A 7,178-nucleotide genomic window follows, 5' to 3' on the forward strand; every position below is an offset into this window, starting at 1 on the left:
ATATATATATATATATCGACCGTCTGGTATCGTTATTGCGCCTTCCATAGATACAGGTTCAAAGAAAACAGCTCTAGAGTAAAATGATTGAGAGATTATGGTTTTCGTTTTAGGGGCGTTGGGAGTTTGATAACTGCCCGATGGTGTGGACATCACTGAAGTGCGTCCAAGCTGCGCTATTCAGATAAAATTTCAGGAACTTTGCAGTTCGCACATATATTCACTCGTGCTCGGCCAGGTTCAACGAAACACGCTCAAAAGGTTGAACAACTACATCAAGCAATCTTGTCGTGGCTGACTACGTCTACCGTAGGACACCCCGATCAGCTACATCCATTCTGATAAACAACATGGGGGACTTGTTATCCCAAATCTGAGTGCAGCAATCCCGATGCAGCGGAAAACGCGTATGGAAACGCTCCCTTCTACTCAGTGCCGAGTATTACTCGATGTGGTCAACAATTTGGCCGAATTGTTCGGGATTTTCGCCTTTCGATCTGAGTCCATGGTGCATACGTAAACATCAAGGAAGTGCTGGTGGCTGCTTGGGATGACAATCTGCTCAACAGCGCTGACGGTCGCGGTTTACGAGAGTCGGTCGCTTCGCTTCTTTCTAGTCGATGGATTGTATTTCCAGAACAAATGTTTCCCGCAATATCCAGCTCCGATGCAACCTGCTCAGGACGAGAGCTAGCAGCACTCGGGATGGTGATGGTGGCCAGGTGACCTTATGTCATGAAAACTGTGGTCAGCCGGAGAGTTTGGTGTTGGAATTCATCTTATCTGACTGGAACTGTTGGTGGTATGACTTCGAAAGAGATGTTTTCCCCTTTTATCTCATATCCTTCTGTAACCCTTTCACGTTCGTCGCTTGCATCCACTTTTTGTCTGTAATTATGCTCTTTAAAAAAACGACAGAATAGAGAAACAAAACATCCTGTCACGCATTTCGTTTGACCTACTTAGTAGTCGTTATCCTGCGGTGCTTCGGCTTTCTCTGTGTACGTGCCTCTCCCAGCTACAAAACGTGAAAGAACACGACATCATTAGATCTGACACATAATCAGCTTCTCTCGTACATGTAGACGTACTGACAAAGTTTGTGCAACCGGCAACGTCCCATTGCGTTTCAAAAAGCCCATCTTAAGACGTCTTCTCCAGCGCACTTTCATCTAAATCCTGCTTTTCCATTTGTTTCATTTCGAATGATTCTACGCAGAACAATGTTCAGTCAGAACAAAGTTCAATCAGCATTGAGATTTAACAACAACCGACCCAGTTCCACATATTCCAGGTTGTGATTTTGGATTTCACACAAATAAGACTTCCATATTCTTCTCAGTTTCCAAAACCCCATCAATCATTCAGGTTGCTGTTAGCGACACAGCGGTAGGCCACAATTCAGTTCATGCAACTTATCCAATGCGTGCTGTCTTTCCTATCAAGCAAAGACAAGTTTTCGAATTCACGGGAATCTGCGTACATTGTCAGATCAACTTACCGCATATCCGCTCGCTTGATAATCCAACCGAATCAGTGAGAATGTTACAGGGTTCCGCTTAGGTGAACTTGTCTCAGATGTGGAAAACTGAACAGTTCTGATCTACTTGTACGTGTAGAAGACCCCATTGAACAAAAGTCGTAGGCCCCCGATTAACAGCCAAGATCGAACTGAGGTGTGTAACACTGCATTCACATTCACAACAATAGCTACCTCGACATCGTGATATCACCCGACTTTCTGATGTGCATCCTAACCAGAATGCCTTTACAAACCCGGATGTTCCAATCGCGTTTTGCCATGGATGAAGTTTTTACTTAATAACTTTCTCCAATACATCGAAACAAACGGCTTTTTACCGAGCATTTATTGCTTACACGAGAGCCAACCATCTCCGAAAGTCACAAACCCTACTGTCCATGGAGGTTAACTACGTGATAAGATCGACTCACCACATGACAAAACCACACCATGGCTGGCCGGCAATATAGGGCTTGTGTGACAACGCTGATATGAACGAAGTTTTCAGGACGCCTTCGTATTCATCGTTTATATGGAAGGACTAGGGCCTTAGCGTAGTTTACTGTTTGTGATGTTGTTTTTGTTGTTGATTATGACTTAGTTTCCACACATACAAATGTGTTATTACTTGTGGGTGATCTTAGGATTAGCGGCCTGTCCTGGTGCATACATTTCGGTGATTTCACAGAGTCCTTTGCCTCATGGTGAGGACTTCCATGAATAACTGTACCGGGACAAAAGTACTGTTCAAACAATGGCGATGTGAATGTGAAACTTGCAGTTTCATTCAAACTTGTGACATTCAGTCATGGTTACCGACAACTGTATACTTTCCTACACCAGTGATCTGCGTCGTTTATCTGTTCATTCAATTCAGGTCACAAGTAGAATCAAAAGACTGTTTATGTTTTAATTCCACCGGTCATCTCAACTCAGCTGTTTTGGGATCAATAGCCGATCCGGTCAAATGTATTCACTCTCCCAAAATTAAGTCCAGAGCTCTGGACTGTCGGAGGTTAGTCTTCTGGTTTCTCGTTGCAGTGGGCTATTTGCTGCATTTTGCTAGCGAAAGAGCTCAGTTAACTGGGCAAGGAACTACTATCTCATGATTTTTTTCCTGCAAAATTGCATGCGCGACTTGTAGGATGATGTTCATCCCGTTCACAAACGAGCTGATTCTATATGGCAGATGAAACTATCATATTAACAGCACTGTCGACTCAAGTTTGTTTGGAAATCGGGTTTAGAGATGTATGAAGTAGGAGAAAACACGAAATATTCTTCAAAACCAATGATTTGCACCTTTATTTACTTACTTAATGGTAATTGGTGGAGAGTTCCGACCTCGTCCATTTTTTCGCCGATACAACAAAATATAGGAGGTTTGCGAGCCTGAGTCTGAAGTTCAACAAAGATATTTTTGGTTAACAGAAACCGGTTTGGTAACATATGTGGGCATAAATGTGCGACGATTCGAATGAGAAATGTGAAAGCCCAAAAGACACATTGGTAGAGGAGCTATTATATTTAAACTTGTGCTTATTGCCCCTAGCATTCACATGTACAAGTTCGCATTAGATGAGGATTTTAGGTGAGAAAAGAAGCTTTTGAGCAGAGTAAGAACCGCAACATGAAATTAAAAAACATGGAAACTGCTGTGGAAATTTCATCCTATAGGTGAATCATGTGGATGATCACCTGGACGGTTCGACGGTGATGCTATGGATTCGGATTTCGTGTGACGCTTGCCACTGATGATTCCCAGTAAGGGTATACGAATGGAGCATCGCTCCTCAGCTTATTAGTACAGTTTGGCTCTGAGTAACGAATGACATATCAACCATAATTTCAAAATAATCTCATAAAATCAACTGGTAAATCACATATCCCGAAGCTTTGTTTCAGACTAAAACCAATTACTCCAGACCGTCCAAATTCGAAACCCAGTTGTAATGCAGTACACCGAACTATAATGCCATTCAACTAGATTCCGCTGAAGTTATCTTTGCAAAGCCATTTCTATGGATATTTTGTAGGTAATCACCTCCCGTATAAAAACTGAATACATCATCACCACAAGTACCGGTTATGTATTTGGCTAAAATGTTTGCATTTAAACGCACAATTTCTTTTGTTCACCAATCTCAGTTAATATACAGAGCAACGCTAGCAATGCTTTACATGCCCAGATGATTTTTAAATTTGGGTTGGTTTGAAACGGTTGTTCAAAAATAGCTTTCTAGCCATACAAATTCGTGAACTCCTGATTGGCGGGTAACTCAATCAATTCTAAGCGAGGCAAAAGGGTACTGGAGGCGTAACTAAATTAAGTTACGTGATACAACCAGGAAAATTCGGTATGGATACAAATCGCACCTTGTGGAGTTTGCAATGGACTCAGCATCTCCGTTCACCTTTTGCAAACGAGAAGCAATGTTCAACTTAAAACTGCATTCACAGAAAAATTTGGACATTCACAATCGCTTGTAGCAGTTAGCTGTGGTCACAGGAGTTGTTAGTGGTCATGTTACTACACAGTGGCCGACGTTTCTACCAGGCATACTGTATTTTAAGTGGTGGCATAGGGAGAATTTTTATGATACCAAAACGGTTTCTTTACTTGAAGTGTGAGTCATTTCAGTTCAGTTCCTCGTGCCCGTGTCCACTAGGGAATTCTCAAATGTTCCAACAAAATGCAGACAGCCAGCATGGAAAAGTCAGTTCATTGGGACCATCAAAAATATATATGAAAACTTTATTGAGAAACAAATCATTCTGCTGAGAGTTTCTGAGGGCCATGAACTATGACGTGATCACTTCCTCACTAAGCATGATTACGTATTTTATGTTGCGCGTCATTCAGCGTTTCCCATAAATTACACACGCTGGCTAATTTACATGTCGCAGTGACTTCTCAAGAAGTTACGATTATTTTTAAGTCGCACTTTTTTTACCATCTAATCGACAGCATTTGAAGCTCTTGGAAATCAGTAACCACGTAAAATCAATTTAACTTGTTTCAACTCCAATGGTGATATAAGTCTTATAATCTGCACACTGAATTACCTAAGAGATTTTCTAAAGATATAATGATGCTAATATCTTTTACCGCAAGTTCTGTTATTAATTAGTTGGGCTGAATCCTCAGGCTAAAATCTTCGCACCAGGATAACGTCAGAAGGAGTTATTTACTCGAAAATTATGAAGTTCTGAAAAAATACACAAGGAATATTCGAAAGAGTAATAATCGTTCGTTTTGATAAAAAAAGACGCTTTTGTTTAGTTTTGCGGGTAGCAAGCCTTTAGACTCGGTTTAGAAGAACAGTTGGACCAGAGGAACAAAATAAATCTATTGCCCGGTCCAGACAGAAAATCAGACTGAATCGATATTTACGCTAAAAATGTAATCAGATGCAGGCTTGCTTGCAGACTGCCCGTTACGTCATATGGACCTTCGTAAAAGTTACTCGCCGAATGCCTTTGCGACCAATACATTGATGGACGTGAACACTGCCCTCAGAAAAAATTATGTGACGAGGCGGAAGATGTACGTATTGCCTTCGGACAGAAACTGGGTCCAAGGTAACCTTAGTTGTTTGGCAGGAAGAACGTTCATCCAATAGATTGCCTTCAACTTGTATAATGTTCTGCATTTTTGCTCCAAAAGGAACATCCGGATGCACTTAAAGGAAGAGCTCAATGTCACCAAGTGTTTCCATATAGTTTAGTCGTTTCCGAGCTTTCAGCTGGTTGCACCCGTGCACCGTCCGCAACCATTGAGTCACAGTTTGTCGGTACAGTGGAACAGTGATCCTATTTATAACCACCCCTCCAACCATAGGTTCCTTATATCAAAGCGCATTGTAAAGCACATTGCCAGTCATGATCTAGTGTTCGAAGTGAAGAAGAGAGATGTCCGTCTGATTTAAGACATTGTATAATTTCATTGTGGCATTATTTATAGCAGTTCAACGTAGAAAAATATCAACAAACTAAATTGAGTGAGATTTGCCAGGATGGTAAGGAAAGAATATTAGTGCTATTCAGATATCGCACCAGATTTCCAAGTTTCAAAATGGAGGTGTGCTTCTGATCTTGCTTGTAGCTGAGGTTAAAAACGGTGGCAACCAGATTCGAAGAATAGTCAGCCAGTCAAACCATAACCATGTACATGTTTCATGTCGGTACCCAGTGGTATTGTAAAGGATAAATCCTACGGAAAAACTTCACTATATTACGGGATTTTATGTCATAACATCCGACTCATGGAGAGCAACTCGGTACTTGAACGATGCAAACTCAGTCATTCTTCTGGAAAAGGTCACCAGCCAGTCGGCTTTGTGCCGGTAAACTGAATTACCGTACTAGGTGCTTTTTATGCATACGCTGAGCGCAGGTGCGGTCGTTGCCTAGAGCTAGGAAGGAAATTCCAATAAAAAGGATGCTGGGTGAGAAAAACGAAGGCAAATAGTCGGAACGTAACACAGCTGAAGCCTCAGACACACAGATTCATATGTCATGTGAGCTGATCAATCTGCTTTTTATCATCATATCTGAGGATGCATCACGCTGTGCTCCTCCCAGATTGCATATAATCATATAATCATATAATCATATAATCATATTTCTAGCGGCTCTGTCAGACTGACAAAACTATCCATCCTAAAACAAGCTCAAAACAAGCTTAATATGGTTGCTGCGCGATGAGTAATTTTTTGCGAACTAGTTCGGAAACGGTATCCGGAACATAGATGGATTTAACTGCTGGCTATGTTGTAACTTCCTTTCGGATGGTCCAACCGGTTTCCGGCCAAAACCGAGTTTTAGACTCGCTACTCGCCAAAGAATAAGACGAACTAATGGAATACCATAAGGTAAATATGAAAGGATGAATAGGATACTCTGTTGTTATACTAAACTGCCATTTTGTGTCCGTCCAATTCGATATTCTGCAAACGCCGCGCCATTCTAACGCTGGGCCTCTGATGTAAGCCAGAATAACAAAAAGTATCATGTTTTTCAATGATCAGAGTGTTGTTGATGGAAATATCTTTCCCACCGAGACATTCAAGCTTACAGTTGTGAGAATCATAGAATATTTTAGTTTGATTCGGAATAATGAAATGCAGTCAAAAGATAATGTCACAATATAACATTCCAAAACTACTGAAATATCAACATGAACAACGCTGAAGGTGAGTCATCGGATAATATCAAATTTTGACTTTGCCTAAAATGACAGAAAGTGTTCAAGACAAGATTGAACTCAACCAATTTTGCAGTGCGAATTACGCAATATTTTTAGCACCACTTCAGATTGTAACATTTAACAATGGTCTGCTTTATTGGCTTTGAAAAAGAAATTAGAAAAGCTCATTTTGATCTGTCCGGGAGTGAGCAACATGTTGATATCTCTCAGTAAGCCTTGCTGTTCAAGACCGAATACGTGCAACTACACAAATATCAAAGAGATCATTTTTCTTAGAGTCTAGCTTTATTGGAGGCCTCTGTCAGGCAGGCCAGTGAAGTAGCATACAAACCCATCTGAGTAGGAAACTCTAGCCGGTTAAGTGGATTACCATCCTGTATTTTACTGGCAACCTCATTCTGTGTGTTAGTTTAGCGGACCTCAAGTGGCCGTTGATTCTATCGACCA

Source organism: Opisthorchis viverrini, assembly GCF_000715545.1.
Source record: "Opisthorchis viverrini unplaced genomic scaffold opera_v5_15, whole genome shotgun sequence".
In the NCBI taxonomy this organism is placed as follows: domain Eukaryota; kingdom Metazoa; phylum Platyhelminthes; class Trematoda; order Opisthorchiida; family Opisthorchiidae; genus Opisthorchis; species Opisthorchis viverrini.